General features: G+C 41.9%; 1 protein-coding gene across 2 annotated transcripts in view; it reads right to left on the minus strand.

The window, feature by feature from the left end:
* The window catches only part of BCL2 (BCL2 apoptosis regulator), a 169,395-nt gene that overhangs the window by 145,229 nt on the left and 3,075 nt on the right, over positions 1-21,091 (minus strand). The gene's annotated exons all lie outside the window — the stretch shown is intronic.

Below are 21,091 nucleotides of genomic sequence, written 5' to 3' on the forward strand. Positions count from 1 at the left end.
CATACAGTTTTAGGTTGGGAGTTGCATTCTGATAATACAGCACATTGAAGGAAAAGGGTCAGAGTGCAACACCAAACAGGTGCTCAGTAAATGGAGAACAGATGGAACAGTCTTTGAAAGACAGCAATGAAGGAACCATTTTCACCAGTGTCTTGAAGGAATGGTTCTTCAGCCATGAGAGTCAACACTAAGAAATGGCTTAGCAGTTCTCTTTGATTCTGTGGGGGGAACGAGTAGGGGGATAAGGGCAGGAACAGTTAGGAAAGGTTTCTGCTGCAGAAAATTCCCTGAAGAAAGCATGTTCATACACCCAAAATTAAGAAAGGGCTGATTCAGAAGAATCCATTGGGCTCAAAGCCGTCTGCATCTGCAAGCTGTGCCCTGAGTTGATCCCCACAGACCTCATGCAGGACTCCTGCAGGGAGGGCCAGCCAGGTTCTCAGTGCCACGCCCCGCTCCCAGGATAGCAGGGATAGAGAAATGAGGTGGAATAATAAGAAAGCTAACACTCCTGCTGCCAACTGCACGGCAGAGTGAAATGCTGTCATCCACTGAACATTTTAAAACAAAACATACTCAAACCCTGGGCATCAGCAGCACCTGTACTTCTCTTTTTTGGGGTTGTGAAGAAAGGGTGGGGTTCTGCACAGAATAACAATGTTCAGCATAGGAAAATCCCCCAAACACAGCATGGCACCTGCTTTGTCTTCTCTCCCAACCAAGTGAAGTGATCACAAACAGTTCTTCAGGAAATGTCCTCCGCAGGTGCAGAGGTTGAAGGAGTGATAGCAAGAAAATGTGCCTGTGAGTGCGCGTGTGGCAGGGCTGTGGCCCTGGGAGGAGGAACAGCAGGTTCCAAGGAAAGGCAGCGGAGGCATCTGGAGGGCCTGGACGTTGGGATATTCACAAGCGCATCTCTGTTCAGGTGCTGAGGAAGGAAAGTGCATACAGATTCCGCAGTCAGAGTCCTCCAGCCCACACCAACAAAGGGAGCTGGAAACAGGAGGGGAAAGAAGTAGGTAACTTGAAAAGTCCCATTTCAAAATGTGAAGTAAGATTTCAAAATGGAAAATGCTTAATTAAATTATGTAAATTTATGGAAACACAACCTCGCCCTACTTCTGATCTTCTACAGGTATGGATCACAAAACAGTTCACCTTTAGATCTTGTTTGAAGAACTAGCCGGCTGCCTTCACTTTGGAGCTTTTTTTCCCCCCTCTCGAATCTAGCTCCTCCTCTCCCTGTGGTGCAGAGCTTAGAGCTGGCAGAGCAGAAGCCTGTCATTCTTAAAACATGAAGAGAATAATTCAGCACCTTTTTTTGTGATCACAGAGAATGCAATTAATAGTTTGGCTGCCTTGGTATGTAGACCAAACCTTCTGCCACAGCGTTCTGTGGTGCTGTTGTCTGGGGCGGCTCTGCCAATCTTTTCATTCCAACAGAAACCATGCCAGGCTTCCCAGTGCTAAGCAAAGTATAATGAGGCGGAAGAGGCGGTTGGAGCCCTCAGTGAGGGAATGTGCTGTAGGATGGTTCTCTACCAAATCCAAAGCCAGCTCAAGACCCAGCGGCCTTTGTCTCGCTGCACTTAGGAAAAGCAATTAAAGTATAGACTTAAAAAGAAAAAGTATTTAAATTCTTATGTCGTTTCTCTCTGGCCCTGAAGCTTTTTAATTCATAAGAAGTGTAAAGCAGAGGAAATAGTTTTAGACAAAGGACAGGCTATGATTTACTAAAGCACGTGGTAAATGGGGGTGAATTCCTACTTGAGGAACACCAGTGTCTGAAGATACGTGATAAAGAACTAGAACTCACAGAAGGTATGGCGATGAGAACAGAGCCCAGGAAGGCGAGGAGGGGTACACGCTTTTGTCTTATGCTACAGTAGTTATGCTTTGGTGACCACTGTAAAGTAATCCTACACACAACCTGTGTTCAGTCAGGGCCAGGTGAACGGCCCTGGCTGGTGATCACACAGACCATGGATCTCAGTGCCCCCAAGTACATCAGGCAGCAGAGAGACTGTCGAGAAGAACCCAAAATCTATGCCATAACTGATAGTTTATTAATGCTATTCTTGCTGGTTCCTGGGCCTTCAAAGCTCAAAAGAATCACAAAATGATTGTGAGAGACTATATCCACTCCCTTGTTTACAGATGAAGAAACAGAAGCTGAGGAAAGTATGTGACATGCCCTGACAGCAGTTTCTGGCAGGGCCAAGAGGACACACCCAGGGCTCTGGCCTGATTGCCCTCAACCACGGCTCAGACCTCACCTGCCATATCTGCCTCTTATTCTTGGCCTTGAGAACACCTCTGCTCTTCCCTTGAACCTCAGCTCCCCATCCTTAGTCCTATGCCATCTCCCGTAATATCAGGTGACTTTCTGAATCTGATCCTCTGCCCCTTTCATCCAAGGACTCTGCCTTGTCCTTTCATTCCATCAATGACTGAAACTCAGTCTCAGGACTCTCCAATCTTGCTTCACACTGCCAGGAATTCATCATGACAATCACTGACTTCCAACAGAAGAAAATGTCCCCTGGTCATGACAACAAGTCTGACACCCTGATTCTGCCCTTTCCTGAAGGGTCTAAAGGCCCAAAAGGAGTTGTACCTTGACGGTGGATACTCACAACAACCTTGGATTAACGTGTCGCATCAGCCAGCTGCTGCAATGTCAGCCACAGCAGGCACACAAATACTTCTAAACAGGCTGTGCTCTATTATCTTTGGTACAGAAATAAAAGTTAACATTGTCATGGGTGGGCTGGGGCTATAGGTCAGTGGCAGAACACCTGCCTAGCGTGTGTGACACTGGGTTCAATCTTTAGTACCACATAATAAGAAGTAAACAAGAAAAATAAGTTTTAAAAAATTTCCATGGACAAGTTTTAATATATTTCCAATAGGCATTGGGGTAGAAGTCCACGGCTAAAGTTGTAATTCCTATCCCAGCTCTAACTGTAGGCTGGCAAGTCCCTCCCTCACTCACCCCTGCCTATCTCAGTGGATAGACAACAGGATCAGTGAGAACACAGACACAAATACACTTTCAAATGAGCCAAAGTGCCACAAAATAATCTAAACTGTACTCCATCTATGGAAAAAGAGAAAGTCATTCTATCCTCCCTGCATAATAATATCCAAATATGGGAAGAAAAGTTGACCACATGGTGCAATAAATGGTTAGCCGTCTAGACCAGTGCATCCAATAGAAACATCATGGGAGCCACATATGTAATTTAAAATTTTCTAGTGGCCACATTTAATACAGTTTATTTAAACCAACATATCCAATATATTGTTTTAACATTTAATTAATATAAAGTTAATGATGAAACACTTATGTGTTTATTTTTTCATATGAAGTCTTTGGAATCTGATATATATTTGACACTCCAATCACATCTCAATTGGGACTAACCACATTCGCATGCCCAATAGCCTCAGGTAGTGAGTGACTCTCACATCGGACAGTGCAGGAATAGCTTTAGGCACAGTGTCATGGTTGTACCCTTTGGTGCACATGCTAACCTTTTTTCAGTGCCTAGAAGTGAATAAATACTCAATCAGGATGTGTGGGATAAATAAATATTTGGATATTTGGATATATTCAATAATCACAGAAACTCCTCAGGATAAGAGGGGAATAAAAGACTTTGATGGTGCATTAGTCTGTATTGACCTTCTATTCCCAAAACACCCTAAGTCCCGGCCTGTGGGCTGCCAAGGGGAAGCTGCTGCTCCTGACGACATTCCAGGCAGCTTCTTTTGATGGGGTGAGCCACTCCTTCCCAAGGCGTCTTTAACCTGCCTCCAAAGTGACTGCATCTAAAAGCCCAGGGCTGCTGAAAACAATGAGCATGTGTCTCTGCACCCTGTATTACTGAGAAATCATTTGCATTCTGTTAATCAAATTTGCATAAAATTGGAGCCAAGAGAGCTTGGCTGGGTTTCCACACCTCGCTCTCCCCGTGCCGCCATGGCCATCACGACTTAGCACCACAGATGAGGTGGTCCAGCAAGACACAGCTCCAGAGAAGACACAGAATCAACCTTGTGATGGAATCTCTCCACCACACTGACTTGGGGGCCATGTCCTCATAATGGGAGCCCCATATGTACTGTGGTAAGCAGAGGAGGTATGCTGAGATGCAATCTGGCTGCCGCATCCTTTGTTATGACAAGAGTTTATTTTACAAGGCTGACCCATAGCCTGAAAACACAGCTTCCGGAGAGGCTGTAATGATCCATGACCGCACACACACCTGAAGGCAGGGAGCTCGGATTCCCGCCCCTGGGCCACATGGGCAGCCAAACTCACCCCTCCTCTCATTCCAGAAAGCCAGGGGCTTCCACCCCAGAGGACAGTTGACCCTAAAGGATCCCTCCTCCTCTCAGCCAGGTGCGTTGAGGGCGCGCTCCAGGTGAGGTGCTACCAAGGTACCACCTCCTCCACATGCACGCACCTGTCTCTCTTCCTTTGGAAGGGCCAAGTGAGTCAAATTACAGTGACACCCTACCTACAGGTGGCAGAACAAGGTGACACATGCAGACCGAGTGTGGCAGGGACAACACCGAAAACCATCAGATGCTACTTAATATTTGGTTATTTTTATCTCAACCACCTATTTCTTTCTAGAACTATTCCCCAGAGAAATTCCACTTTCATAACCATACTGGTTATTTTATGTCAGGGGAAAGGCTGTGGCGTTGTTATCAAGCCAGGGTTACTTCTGCTAAGGTCATCTTAGATGCTGTGTCTACATGAGATAAATGGTTTCCTAAACAGGCTACTCTGCATCCTGCCTCTCGTATGTTGACCCGAGTCATCACTTCTGGGACCTTGATAGAAGCAGCTTCCTGGAAACTCCAAAAGCAGAGAGGCAGCAGAGCGTCATCATTAACAGCACCAGTCGCTCCAAGACAACCTGGGTTCAAGCTCCAGCTTAACCTTCCAACCAGCTAGAGTCACCCCTCCAAGCCTCAGGGTCTACATGTGTAAGACAAGGATAAAAACTGTACCTGCCTGGACCATTGGACACAAGAAATATGCTGACAGAGATTGAACATGGAGAACTCACCACGGAACATCATCTGCCTTACCCTCGCCAGAAGAATAGTGAGGGTGTCCTTCAACATTTGCTTGCACTGCCAGGAACATACACGCAGCCAGTTGTCCACTCGGTCTGTTGTTGTTCGTTGAGTACCTACTGCATGCTTGCCTGTGCTAAGCACTGAGTGCTCAGTGATGATCAATCACATGGACATTCCTCAACCCCGTGCACAGCCTTGCTGAGTGTGTCTGTCCTGCCCTGGCCGCTCCTACTCCCCACACTGGATGCAGCTGCTCAGCACCTTACTTGGACACTTGCCCCATCTGCCCAGCTGGCCTCCCTGATGCCCTCTATACCCACCGACCTGCCACAGGCAGCAGTGTTTCCCTCTACCCAGAGCCTGGTCGTGCCACTCACCATCCTGCTAGAAATCCTGACCGGCGTTCCCGGGCAGCAGCACTCAAGTCTGCACTCCTCAGGGTGGCACATGGGAGTCACCCTCACCCCCAGCTCTGCCTCCTTCCATCCTTTGGGTCACTCAGACCTTTTTGCCGTACCTAAGCCTACCAAGCCCTTCGAGCGCTCTATTTCTATATGGTACCCTTTCCCACTCTCCAAAGTGCAAGCTCCCTTTCATTTTTATTTTTTTATACAAGCTCTGACTTATTCTTTAAGACCCAGGTCAAGGATACACACCATCTGTGTCACGCACCAACTTTGCCAGGAAAAAGTTCACTGTGCTGTAATGTATCTGCTTGGGTGTCTGCCCTAGGAGACTTTCCTCCACATGGCTGGGAATCGTGATCAGACACCTAGTAGGCACAGAGAGTGTTGAATGAACAAATGACCACACTTGATCACACAGAGGTTTCAAAATAAAATCACAAGGCAGATGCTCAGGTGCAGACACTGCCAAGTGGCTGCACAGGAGCTTCTGCAGCATCATGGAGCAGGGCAGGCCAGCTATTCTAATTATGTATGCATTTAATTTATGCATAGAGTAATTTAGATACAGCAACAACATCCACAGAGACTTCAGTCAAGTTCCTACCAATCCTCTACTCAGAAAAGTGAGGTAGGAAAAGAAAAAGAACACAGCAGGTAAGCAAATGCCATTTGAGGTCTCAGCCTCTTTATTTATTTTTATATTGCTATCGCTTTGCTTCCTCTTACTACATTGTGGAATGAATCCTTTCACATAAGTGAATTTTTCAGATGACTGAAGCCTAAACTTTTGAAAAATTTTAACCATTTGGGATGGAGCTATTTCTGAAACTGATTGCCCACTCTTCTGAACTCTCCAACTGTTTCTGCAGAAAATAGGCCGGTCCTGGTGGCTCAGCAGCATCCTGGGTGGTGAACTTCTGAGCCTGCCCTGTGCCACCGTGCAGTGTCACCTCGAGGGCTGTTGAGACTGTCACTGCCGTCCACTCCACACACAGCAGCCACACATGGCTATTGAGCTTAGCTCCTGGACTGCTGTGAATAGCACTTTTGTCTTCTTCCTTGCTGTCAGATTCTAAAATAATTTTTCTGGTAATTTTCAGGTCTCCATTACCTCCCCTGCCAACTCAGTTCTAATTTAATGTATTTGCTGTTTCTACCAGTACAGGATAAAAATGATAACCTTGTGGGAAGATTTTTTTAAAATGCAAATTGAAGAGAATATTATTCATCCTTAAAAAGGGATGTGATTCTGACTCATGCTACAACATGGGCTGATTTTGTTCAAGAAAATAAGTGAGACCCAAAAGGAAGATCCTGTGTGCTTCTACCTATATGAGGTAGCCAGATGAGCCAAGTTCATACAGACAAGAAGTAGAATAGTTGTTACCCAGAGGTGCTAGGAGAAATGGGCAGCTGTTATTTAAAGGTACAGAGTTTCAGTTTGGGATGATGAAATTTTCTAGAGAAGGATGGTGGTGGTGATTGCATGACATTATTAATGTGCTTAATGTCACAAACCTGTACATTTAAAAATGGTTTAAATGGGGCTGTGGATGTAGTTCAATGATAGAGCATCAGCCTAGCATGCTTAAGACCCTGGGCTCCATCCCAGCATTGCAAAAACAAATTTTTAAAGGTTGAAATGGTGAGTGTTATTTATATTTTAACACATATGCACGAGCCCCATATTATATCTTTTTATTTATTTATTTATTTCAAGCAACGATGGCTAAGCTCTTTTGAGCTGTGGGTGTGAACTTCAGCATGTGAACTTTATAACATCCTTTGCTGAAATTACTTCCTAGTTCCTAGCCGTGTTTCGAATCATCACCCTTAAACAGAGATATCTGAGGGTGTTGATAAGTTTTGTTAATATGAAAGGTCTTTTACTTGCAATTACAGATAGGCACGCCTAACTTCTGGGTGGACATTAGGAATAATCCCAAAGAGAACTGAGGCATCAAAGGGTGGGCTTTCTTCTTTTCATACTGGAAGTCAGGGAACAGGGCACAGAATCCAACCTACTCTTCCCTTGTCCCAAGAGCAATCTGTAACTAAGAGGCCACATAAAAGCTGCTAAAAGAATCAAGATGCTGATTTTCTGAATTCACTGAAATTTTAAGGATTTACAAAATTACACAAGGCAGGTTTTCCAGCATCACACCATTGGGTTATAGCTTATAAATTAAATATTCTAGGTTATATTGGACCAACATTTTTAAAACAGTCTGGTCATAAAAGAGAGAGGAAATAGTTGGTGGCTTGTTCAGTTCAACTAACAGAGAGCCCATGGAGCTTGGCGAGTCTTAAGTAGAACTGTCTCACTCAATGAAAGCTTACTATTGTCCCTCTCTCTGAACAATAATTTCCCTTCTTTTCTGCTTTCTTATGAAATACCACACAGTTCTACTCTCAAAATTCATAACGTGTGCCTGAGGAGAAGGTATAATTTTCCAAATTTATCTATGCTTTATTAAACAAACCTCTTAAAACATCGTTTTTTTCCTTCTGACTTTGAATTTTGCATTCTGCATGTGAACCTCAAGTTAGTTAAATATTCAATCTATATGTGTTTAATAACAAAAGGTACATTACAGAATGAAAAAGCAGAGAAAAGAAGTTTAGTAAGAAAGCAGGAAGAGCTTCCTATCTTGTCAGAATGTAGTGTTTAAGTTTCGTTCAAGAAAGGAGTTTCCTGGCTCCTGCTGGAACCCCCTTAGCCCTCCCAGTCAACACAACTGCATCCTGTTCAAATGTTATGATGGAAACTCTGTGTCTTTTTTAGGCCAAAATATCCAAATTAAAACACAGGGGATGGAAATAACCCTCCCTTGATACACCGCAGTGGCTGAAGGTGGGTTTGTTTATGAGTAGAATAAAATTTACAGCTCACCCTAAAAACAGATACATCATCATCTTGTAAACTTGAGTAACATGTCATTCCACCTCTGGACTCTGGAAAAAACACTAAGGTCATGCCTAAAATAAGAACAGAGAGGGACCAGGATCACACCAGAGGTAAAACCACAGTCTTTTCCCACCTTTTTATTAAAGGCGTGAGGCAGGTCTCAATTTGACAGTGAGCTCATCGCTGTGGATTCTGGAGGCACTGCGGATTTGTTATTCCAACAGCTCAGACCCCTGGAAGAGCTTGGAAGCAGGTGTCTGGTCTGTATGAAGCAGTGATTACTACTTATTTTTCAAAGGCTATTTATACAGACTGTTGGAGTCAAAGCGAAGAGGCTGAAGTTTCATTTGAAAGTTTCATTTTCCTTAACTATGAGAGAACTTTAAAAAGTCCATGCTGTGAGAAAGATTTCAACTCTGAGTTACCAAAATAAAGATGAATAATTAGCTTCCTAAAGAAACCAAAAAGTCACATGCACCAATATGTTATTTTTAATAGGATTCTGTTCTAAATGTTTAAAAATTTCTTTAAGTTCCAGAGGAACTTAATTACCACTTGGATGCCTAAGTGAAGGATCCTGATTTTGCCTCTTACTGGGAGAAGTCACTAGAGTTTACAGAACCTGGTTCCTCATCTGTAACTCCACTTCCTACCCTCAGGGGAGGTTACTGAGGTTAAATAATCTTCTATCCATAAGTGTTAAATCTGGGATCTGGCACTTACGGGGTTCAATAAATGCTCGTTTCCTTCCTGCCTTTCAGTGGCAGAGGCCAATGACCAATGCCGTGATAAATGGAATCGGGAAAGATGAGAAGGAGTTGCAAAGGAAAAAGTGCTTCAAACATTTTGCCGAAAATAGTAGCTGTCTCTTGATTCTGTGTCTGCACAGTAACTCACAGCTGATGTAAGGGCAGTGTTCTACCAACATGTTAATTTTAAAGTAGAACACTGTTTCTTGCTGTTAAAGAAGAAAAGCCATTAGCCCTATCCATGTACCTTGCCATACTGCTCCAAGACCAACAAAGAAGTTAACATGGCCCTGCCCCAGCACCCTTGTTAGGTTTATTTTGTAGCCCTTCTGCTATTTTGATAATTATTTACCTGTGTACTGCTTTGACTTCCCCACAACACTGGATTCAAGACAGGAGAGACGATTCTTGACCATCACATTTTCTGATATATCTTCAAGCCCCTAAAACAACAGTGTCTGGCACATAGTAAGCTCTTTACCAATATTGATTGAATAAGTGATGGACTAATATCCCCCTTAACACCATGGAAACCCTGCCAATGGGAGATCCACCATTTTAAAAATTCAATAAACATCAAATTTTTACTGGTCACCTAAGGAGAGGAGCCCAATTTTAGAAGTAAATAAAGACACCACTGCTGGTTAGTGACAATCAAAAACAATCGTGCGTCCATGTAGTTCCACTTTCTCCCTATTGAAAGGGGCTGGTTTGTGGAACCATCTCTTGGAATGTGCAGAACTCCCCTATCAAGCACATAGTTGTCTCTTTGGTAGGAGAAACACGTCCAAGGCCACTTTGCTTCAAAAGTTCCCACAGGGTCCTGAGCTAATGCATGGGCATCTACTAGCAAGCAGTTAAGATGTCTCTCTGCACCAAGCTCAGAAGCACTTTAAAAGCAGAATCAAAGGAGGGAAAACAACCAGAAACAATAGACCATTTTAATTTCCCATAAAATTTTTGAAATGGAGTGCAGTAAAGGATACTGTTTTTCAAAATTAAATATATTTGCTTAAGCTTTGATGGAACAATCCTGTGCACACCCTGACCAGCCTGTCAAAGTACTCACTAGACGCCCAAGGAAGGCCTTCTCCTCCTCTGCTTCCTGGCTCACATGGATTTGCTACAAAGTTTCCTCTTCCCATGGGAATAAACAACTTTAATGTGCCCGGAGAAGTTGGAAGGCCTGCCTTACTTAGGGGGTGTTGTGAATCTCAAACCAGCCAACAGATATGGAATTCCTCTGGAAACCTTTAAAATCCTACATACCATTATTGTCATTTTTCTCTCCTGGAGAAAAATTATACAAAAACTTCTTGTCCTAATTAAATTATTTCTTTAAATACACTTTTATCAACCAATTGTTAATAAACATTTATTACAATGTGAATTCTAACAATGTTTCCAACAGGTCATGTTAATTATAGAAAATATAAAACGAAGAAGAAAAAAAAAAATACATAACCAGCACAACGACCATACTGTTTTCAAAATGGTCATAAAAAATACTGCAGCTAGAAAAGAGAACGCACGGTGTTTGGGAGCCTTTGGCCAATCACGACCTCGCCTAAGAGCCTCTGCATCCCAGCCCTGCTCGCTGCGCAAAGCCGTCCCTTTCTGGCGTTCCTACTGCCATCCTTCCAGGTGCGCGGTCTCCCGGCTGTACTCGAAGACACTCCTATCAGGTCACTAATTTCTTTCTTCCCATTCTCACTTGACTGTCTGACTGGCGTCACAGGGACCTGTCTGGCGGAAGCCCGTTGGGTGGCATGTCACCAGCAACCCTCTGACCGGTCACTCCCCACTCCAGCCAGGCTGCACCTTTCATTCCTGCAGCCCTCCAGGGGCCAAGGCCTCTGGGCAAGGTCTGTCTGCTCCACCTACCACTTCATTAGGTTAACTTCTGCCCCTCCTCGGGCTTCAGCCCCTTCCTGGGAATCTCTCCTTGGCTCTAACAAATGGCCGCACTGTTGTTGCCCTTCTCCGCTCAGCCCCACGCATGCGCAGCTGTACTTGCTGATTTAGGATTCCCACTCTCCTGGTCTGTCAGCCAGGCCTATCTGCTCCCACTTCCCACTTCTCCAGTCCATGGCCTACGTCACGGTGCATACAAAAGACTAACCGAGCTCTTGTTCTATAGCTTAAATCATATGGATGAGAACAAAATTATTATTGACTCAAAAATGCAGAGATGCAAGTGAGTCCTTCACAACAACCTGGATGCTCCTTTGCAATATCCTGCCCCGCCAAACAGGTAGACGTTTCAAGGACGAGGTCATGTCCACACTCATTATATTTCTCCCAAAGTCTCTGTATTTTAAAACCACTAATTTACTCATTGGTCATGCCCTTGAAATTTTCCTTACAAGAGGTATTTTCAAATTCCAATGACATGTACTTTCATCAGTTAATTTTTAATTAAGCCAAATATTAAATATATTAACCAGACAAAGTGTATTTAGCTACTGATTTGCAGTGACAGCTTGTGTTATTCTCACACACAGGCCAAGCATGAAATAGAAAACTAATAACCCCTTAACTGTATTCTCAAAGTATCATTTATGGGAAAGAAAACTACATGCAAAGAAAACTTGTGCAATGGCTGTCATTTTTTTTCCCCTGCGCCGCAAGCTGTTACAAAGCAGGGGAGCTCATTTTCTCACGGATATGGACAAGCTCAAGAATCCCACTGTCACTGGATGTATTCATTAAGAAGGAATCTGGCAGCAACACAGGGGACAGATAGTTTGGAGACCAGGCCAATTATCTGGGTGTCCTTTATAATTTGAAGTTTCTGAATTCACTCAAAGATAAGCCACTTGAAGAGGGGCTGGCAATGGGAACCTAAGGCGCAGATGGCCAAAGAAGAGAGGGAGGAAGGGGGGATGGGAGAGGGAAGAGAATTTGCTTGTGGTTTCATTCATGGGGACAAATCTGCAAGCTGACACATCCGTCTCTTTTAAAAGCCCCTGGAGAAGTATGGTCAGGCTTCATTACAAGTAAACAAATCATACGATCTTGCTCAAACAGATGACAAATGATGAACAACAATGCCTTGAGTTCGCCTCATGCCAAGGGATGAGGAGTCTCAAAATTCCACCAGTTCTTAAAACCACAGATAAGCTGCAAGACTTGCTTGAACCAGAACAGAGAACTTAGCCCAAGGCTGCCAGGCCAATATCTGTGACAGCCCCGGTGGTCTTCTTATTGATCAGTGTCTTTAGAAATAAAAGCTTGGGTTCTCTCACCTCTGGGAATGCTGAGCTGTACTAACTTCGGCTTCAACTGGCTGCTTATTTTTATGGAAGAACTAGAGGATCATTTATCTTTGTGACTTCTATGCTGTTCTTTTTATATTGGAGCTACAACGCTGATCAGAGTTAAAATCCACCTTGCTCCTGCTGTGAGAACCCTGCACAAGCCTTGCTCTCTTTAATGACAAGGTGATGAATAATCTTGGACTTCAAGACCTTCACAGTCTGGGTTAGATATGAAACACAAGGAATGAGAACAAGTAGGCACATCTGTGCACACTGTGTGTATGCAGCCTTTGTATCAACAGAATGTGACACGCAGCAGGCTGGTGTCTAATGTTAGCACTAAGGACTGTTGAGTGTTTAATATGAAACAAAATCCAAAATATTTCTCTATATCTACGAATGATACGTTTTTTTCAACTCAATGAAAAAGAAGAAAAAAAATAAATATTTTTCTTTTTTTTCTTTCTTTTTAGTCTCTATCAGATAGTAACCAACCAGTAGGATGGAACATTTGGGACACACATACAATAACAACCACAACAAAAATGTAAGAATGTTACTGATTAGGATGAGTTAGATACCCAAAGTGTGTCTAACCTAGTCATTTTATTAATTAATTCCTTCAATAAATGGTCACTATGTGCCCACTACCTACTATACTAGTTGCCATCTTGAATTTTGTAGAAGAAATATTTCATGAGTAAGTCCCAGCAAAGGAGTGTGCCTCGGTTTTCTAGGGCTTAGAGCCACAAATGGAGAGTAGCAACAGGATATCAGAACAACACTAATTTGAGTCAAGTTGAATTACTGTTTAGGTTGACAAATTGGTAGTGCAAAGCTGTTATGGTTTAGATGTGGTGTCCCCCAAAAGCTCACATGCGAGATAATGGTTCAGAGAGCCTTAACCCAATTAATCCTCTGACAGGGATTAACTGAATGGTAACTGAAGTGGTAGGGTGTGGCCGGAGGAGGTGGGAATTGGAGCGTGGCTTTGGGTTATGTATTTTTATCTGGCAAGTTGGAGACCTCTCTCTCTGATTCCTAATCACCATGATGTGAGCTGCTTCCCTCCTCCACACTCTGCCACCACGATGCTCATTCTCACCTCCAGCCGGGAGAAATGGAGCTGGCCTTCTATGGACTAGGACCTCTGAAACTGTGAGCCCTAAAATAAACTTTTCCTCCTGTACAGTTGTTCTGTTTGGGTTCTTTAGTCACAGCTTTTAGAAAAAGCTGACTAAAACAGAAGCCACACTCTGGACGGCAAGGCTTCAGGTTAATCATCTTAACCCAATTCAAGGAGGGCTACAGAGGACTTGCGAGCAACGGTGGTGTGTGAACAGCAGGAATAAAAGGTGGTAAAATCAGCAGTACAGTCAGGGCCACTTTGGGAAATGAAAAGGTAAAAGGGAAAGCCACATGGTTTGTGGGGGAAGGCATATTATATTCCAGCCTCGATTTCCCTACTGAGCTTAACTGCTCACTGAGCATCCCACTTGGATATCCTAATGAATGCTCAAGTTGGAAAAGTCCAAAATTAAATTCATCACCTTTACTCCATCAAGCTGTTCACTGTTTTCATCTTTCTTTCTGCAAGATGGTGCCATTTTTTTGAACCAGCTGGTAGATACCTTGAGCCCTGATTCTTCCCTCCCTCATTCCTTCTAGAGGGATGCACCTTTCCCCACATCCACCTGTCTTTTCTATCTCCACCTGCAAATGTGGGCCAGACTCCTGCCTGGTCTTCCCCATCTGCCTCCATTATCATTGATCTTCAAACCCACACATCCTGCCTTGTCTCACAGCCTTCTGATCATCTGCTAAGTTTAATACAGATCTTTCAATTTAGGACCAAATGATAAATTCTCAAATTCAGGTTGTTCCTGATGCCCCGGTCAAGGCAGACTCCATAGTTCTCCAAACAGGTCTCACACATCCCTCCTTGCTTTGACCCCTCGGGTTCCCACTAACTGCAATGTCCTCTCCCTACTTCTCCTACCTGTTCTCCAAAGTTTGCCTCAAAATTATCTCCTACTGGAACTCTAATAGGTTGCTGTATGGGATCTCTCTGGATACTTAAGATTATCAAGGACTCCAGCAATTTACATACCTGTCATAGTCCCCTACTGGTTGGCCACCTCATCAAAGGTTATCTCACACATTTTGCATTCAACTAAATCACCTATCATAGAGCTCTGCACATAGTAGGCCCCCAATGAATGCTTTTCCCCCAGTTAAAAAAATTAGTGTGCATACTCCCCTAAATTACCAAGTCCTTCTAACCCTTACCCTGTCCATATCTGCTCTGGTTTTTGAGAACCCAGCGTAAGTTTCGTGACAATTCTTCGAATAGGACTTTCATAGGTCATTTCCTTATACCATCACTTTAGTAAGTGGCTCTGCCTCACTGTACTGGTAATTTTGTTATAAAATATTTTAAAACCTCTTCTCTGTGTTTCCAGCATTAAAAAAAAAAGGAAGAAAAAAGAAAGATATTGGCAGGAATCCATGGAGGAAATGGCTAGGAGATAGCCTGAAATTTAAAACTCAGAGGTGCCAAAGCTGCCGTCCTTCATGGACTTGCTTTCCCCATCCCATCCACAAAGAGATCAATCAGTATCCAAAGCTGATGATGTAGTTTTTAATTAATTTTACTCCTATACTAATTGTAATAAGGATATATTTCATATATTAGATAAGCATTGAATGAAGAGGGCTAAGTATTTTGTCTATATTCTCTTAGAAAATTCTAATGCAGCTGAGAGCAATAGTTGGCTGCAATTCAATTGCAGGGTTACTACCCAGATATAACATTCATCATGTTGTAAAGCAGAAGAAATCTCAGTTATCTGCTAAGAAGGGCTGCAAAAAGTGAGGAAAGACCACCAGTAACGCTGATTCCTTGTTTGGGGCTCCAAGCATTAAAATTCGTAAACTCTCCATTAGTCTTTTGCAGTTTAAACTGTCTTTTCGACAGTTAAAAATAGAGAAATACAGTAATTGGAACTGTCACAAACAAAGATGTATTGGTCTCTATGGAAAAAATCTCCCTTGAAAAATTGAAGCTTTGCTTGACACAGTGGGTTCTCGGGCTGTTTTTGGGAGACATAATAAAGAGCAGAGTGGAGTCAGTCATAAGCTTCTGACTCATTACAATGAAGCCCCAGAGAGCTGATTATTAACCAAAAGGAGAATATGGTTCTATCCTTGAAATTCTGAAGGCAAAACAAGCAGCAGAAAGGAAATGCAAATTTTCCCAATAGCTCCCCATGGAAACTCTGTGCTCCTAAGAGAAGGTGGCTTACCCAGTTAACCTCTTCAAGGGATCTGTTTCATCGCTCAAGAGAACCACCCAAAGAGCCAAACCAAGCAGTCACACCAGCATGTTAGGGAGATTCCCTTTTACCATTTTTTAGAGAGCGTCTGAGGAAGTAGTCCTTACTATAAGTTATTTTAATTTGGTCAAAATGTATCTACAACTCAAGTTATACCCTACAATAACCTTGCACTACAGGGACTAGAACAAGTAAAACTTTTGCCAATAGACACTGTCTTTTCTTTGCTTGAAGTTGAAATTTATGATCTCTGGAGGAAAAGGACAGTATCTGGAGACAGACTTCCCTTGCCCAGCTGCCTGTGGCCAGATCAGAGTGGAGCACACTGCAGCTTTGGTTAAATCCCCATTTCTGCTCCCCGCTGCTGGAATCTAGACCTATTGCTGTTCCCTCCAGGTGAGTCCTACCCTTCACAGGTGGGATGGTAACCAGCAGCTAAATCTGAGAGGTGGGCCTTCCACAGAATGACCTGGCAGGAGGGGCTGGCGCTCTGGGCGGGCACCTATAACAAAACCTGAATGACTCTGGAGAAATAGAAATGATGGTAGGTCCTCATTCTCACTGAAGGACAGGTAGGTTAACAGCAGAAATCCAGTGTTGGCACTACACTACAGAACTGGGCACGGATTAGAACAACCAACCACAGAAATACTTGTAATCAGGAAAATAGCTTGGCTGCAATTAAAAATTTTTACCACCTCCATTTAAAGAAAGAGGTCCTTATGTGCCCTCAAAGTCCAGTTCCCACTTCTTAGGAACACAGTGTTTCAGTGCATTATGATTTTCTGTAAACTTTAAGTAGTATATTAGAAGAGAAGCACATGATAACAGAACAGTACTAGTACCTAAACCAAAACAAAACAGAAGTTTTTTCTTCTGTTCCAAAGGAAGAGGCTCTGTTCTGGTTCAAAGCCTACTTATATTTTTCTGCATATAAGTTATCTAAGAGTTCTTCCAATTACCCTGTTCTAATCATTCTAATCAGACCTTTGATTGTCTTTTACTTAAAAAGCACTATGAAATTCTTGACAAACTGTAGACTGGTGTTTATTGTCTTCTTAATATGCACGAAGAGTGCTTAGTGGGTTACTATTTTTAAAGGGAACTCCCCACCCCCAACCCCTGCCTTTCAGTTCTGTTAAGCCAATGTCTACAGTACACAGTATTTTTAAATTTATCTGCATTTTACCCTTTATTTAAATCAGGTCTAATGCACACATGAACAGCCATATGGTTAAAATAACTTTTTCAGACAATTATTGAAGTACATGCAAATAACATTAGTTATTTTCTTTTTCCCCTCAGTATGTTGGAGTCCAGGATCATACTTGTGAGCTGCCTGGGAATTATGCATTTATCAAGACACCTACCATCCCAACCTATGAGTTCATCAGGGGAAGGGAACGTTCTCCCTTCTGGTGCCACAATCTAACCCAAGATCTAAGACTTGCCATCTTGTCTGTCAGATAACTGTCTCAATCCTTGAAGAATTCTCATCATCAATCCTGTTTATACATCAGATGCTCATGTTTGAATCAAACCAAGAGTAACAAAAGAGAAAAATCATAAGAAAATGAACTCATTCTGTGGTCTGTAGTTGGGGGACAAGGTGACCAGATCGAGGGGTAGTTGCCATATCTGAATAAGGCAATATTAGATTACTTTAAAAAGGTTCAACAAAACCTTTGAGCCTCAAATATGATACATCTCTGGAGGAAAAGAAAACTTTCTACTCATCCACTACAAAGATAGTTCTGTTTTCTAGCACAAATGCTCTCTGCTAGAATTGCTTTACTACACTTCTGCTAGAAAATGACAGGTGACCTCACAAACAGGCAGGTTTGTTTCACAGGTAGGTTTATCATACGCAAAAAATGGAACAGGAAGGAACAGAGAGAAGAAAAAAATGGAAAGAATCTGGCTTGCTGGTTTATTATTATTATTTTTTAATTTGTGACCATTACCTGGTATATGTACTGTACTAGTTCCATCAAGGATTGCTAAAAAGACCAATCTGTCCTTACTAGAAAGTATTACCAAAACTAGCAGGATGCACCAAAGAATGTTTTCAATGGACATTAAATAGTAACAAGAGTCAAAAAACAGAAAACCGAACTGAGTGAACTAAAAAAATTTATGAAGGTCCAGAAATATAATCACTCAACAGCACATGACTGAATACTCTAGGAGCAATCATGTATTTTTTTCTACAAGATAAATTATTGAACGGGGTCATGTGATTCTTAGCAGGCAGAAAGATGCACTTTCCCAAGGAAAGTTCATCATTAAATGTATTATTTAAGACTGGATCATCGTAATGCTATTTTTAATCCTATCATCTTGCTGCCAAAATTGGCCATAAGCAGCTGATGCTCAGCCACTAGAAAAATGATGCTCTTAAACGTAATTTGTACACTGGCATGGAATGGCACTGCTTTCTAGTTAATCAAATGTTTTGCTGGATGTGGGCTGCATTCAGAAAAGAGAAAACTGCTTGCTGACTTAACTAATAAAAAGGAAGTTGACCTCCACTGGGTGTAGAGAAGCTCCTAGCTTCCAAAAACCATCAATACCGAAAGACCACCCCCCACCAAAAAGTTAAACCACCATTTCATCAACAGAATGAAGCCAAGCTCCTACAGTTTGAAGCTCCTTGTTTGAAGCAACACATCCTTCTCATCTCACTCCCTCCTAACACATGAGGATGAATGTCATCAGATTTCATAGTTTGGAGGGTGCTAACGATCATTGGCCACCATGTTGCCCATATCTCAGCCCTTTGTTTACAAGAGGCCCTTTGTTCTCAAAGCAATCACAGGGTCACTAAACCCATTTACAGAATTCACACACTGTTATGAGGGAATAAAATAATAACTAACAGAGCCACTAAAAGAGCTAATTTCTTGCCTTTAATTGAAATAGGAAAGCTATGTCACTTTAATGGGACCAGTGATGCAAGTACCAATTGTATAACTACCATTAAAAACAATCTTGAGAAGACAGGGCTTCTGGCAATGGACCTCCTGTTACTCCCTCACTTCAATCTATTTCTTCCTTAGGATGAGATCACTCTAGTGGGAAACTGGAACATACTGAGTATGCCAGGTAATACTCTAGACCTGGGAGACCACTGGACGGGGGCATTGCAGAATCCCTTCCAGGAGTGTTTCTTCTCAAAAGATGCCCCCGAGGAACTATTGTGCACACACACCACAAAGTGACTGACTCAGTAGCACTGGGGTGAGACCTGAGATTCCGCATCCCTAAAAAGTTCCAGTAATGGCATGCTCTGGTCTGCGAGCCATTCTTTAGCAACATGATCTTGGACATTTTTTAGAACTATTGTTGTCTCACTGTTCCCTTTCCTGTCTTTCTCTGGATGCCACACAATGCCTTATTTAAACTTAGGAATATCATATCCCACTCTATCACCAACTACTTCTTCAGTCTTCACTTAATTTGTAGGCTTCTGGGATCTATCAGAGGCAAATCATTCCAAGGACTACTTCCTCCATGTTACGAAACATGGATTGCAAACACTTTTCCTCAACCTTAAAAAGTTCTGACTTTGCAGGAGAAAAGAAAAAGTGACTTCAAATCTAAAACCTCAAGTGTTCAGTAAAGTGTTCTGTAAATGAATTGAGCCCTGGAAATCCTGCAGATCATTGACGCATGTGATGAAAATATGTCAGCTCTCTTCTGAAACTTTTCCATTGTTATTAAAACTACATTGCACTATGCAACGCATCATTAAAGATGCAGCCCTAACAGTTGCAAATTTTAAGGAAAACCTATATATCAAATGCCTAATATAAAAAATTAAATTAATACTGCACACTTGAAATAAGTAAATCATCTATAAGTTGAAATACTACCAGTTTTATACAAAAGTGTTCACGATTGCATTTTCTGATACTTTTCTTTTCACCAAATTCCTTTTTCCCCTATACAGTCAACCAATCATGTGTTGTCCTGAAAACTATTATGCATTTTACCGTCAGCCATTTGTGGTTCTATGTGATTTATTTTTACTATAAGAAGTTTTGTCAAAAAAAAGTTTTATCATGTTCTACAGTATGCTGTTGTGGTTTGGCATCATAAAATGTAGCCTGTACATTTATCAACCTCAGATACCTGTTGACCACAGAGATAGGCTCTCCAATGAAAACCTGATTGTGAAAGGAGAAAAAAGTAATCCTTCATTTAAAAACAAACTTTAGTTGCATGAGAGGTTAACATAGTGGGACTCAAGAACAAAGGTCAAGCTTATATCTATATTTCTATCATAAATGTGGCCCTATTTCCCACCTTTATATTAATTTACTTGATCAATGACAGTTACTGCCTCGGATTTCTTTCAACTAGAAAGAAAAATTTCAGATATAACTTTTTCATAATATAAAATAGTAAAAACAATTAAACCAGTTTTTCTTTGGCTTTAAAATGATCCATCTGGAGTCTGTAGGTCCCTACCTATTTGGATACAGAGGTTAACTTAACACTTAACAAAAATGTTTTCATCCTATAGCAAATTCTGTAAGAATGTGGGATCTCAACACACAAAGGAGTCACAAAGAGCATTTAGATTTTAGAGATTTTAAGTTAGGATATTATGGTTAAGTTTACTTTTAAACATTGAAGAGTGGCATCAATGTTTTGTCAACTTTGGTCAAATAAGATCAGATGTTCCCATCAATCATCTACTATTGTTGGCCTTTTCTCTTTTGGGCCCCTGAATATTAGTACATTTTGTAAGTTGTAGTAAAAACATGTAATGTGCTTCTTGACATTGAAGTCACTTGTAGTCAATTCTAGACTCTTTGCTCCCGTTAGGGCCTATAAAATAATATTAGTCATTCTCCCCAGAGAATATAAAAGGAAGCACTGAATTGCACCCTTTTAAAGATAACTCCTCAAATTAAAATAAAAAGTCTAAAAAGAATCCTTCAGACAAGAATTATTACTTTTTCATAAATCTTTGTAAATACAAGGTGAAGATCTTAATTACAAACCTCAAGTCTTAGGATCCTGGAATAGAACTGTATGGTAAAATGATGGAAGCTCTAGCTACCAGAAAAAAAAAAAAAAAAAAATTGCCTCACTGACGTTCTTCAGAGCTACATATATTAGTCATTTCAACTGAAGTCAGGGTCTGAGAGAGTCCACCGCTAAGAATTTCTTCTTACATAGATACCTAGATGCAAGTTTTTGGCTCCCCCCTCACCAGCAGAATGGACCAATCACAGAATTATGTGGATTCTAGGTGGTGAAAAGTGAGATGCTAAAATGCCAATAATTTTTTAAATCATACACGAGCTACAGAACACAAAGG

Source organism: Sciurus vulgaris, assembly GCF_902686455.1.
Source record: "Sciurus vulgaris genome assembly, chromosome: 13".
Taxonomy (NCBI): domain Eukaryota; kingdom Metazoa; phylum Chordata; class Mammalia; order Rodentia; family Sciuridae; genus Sciurus; species Sciurus vulgaris.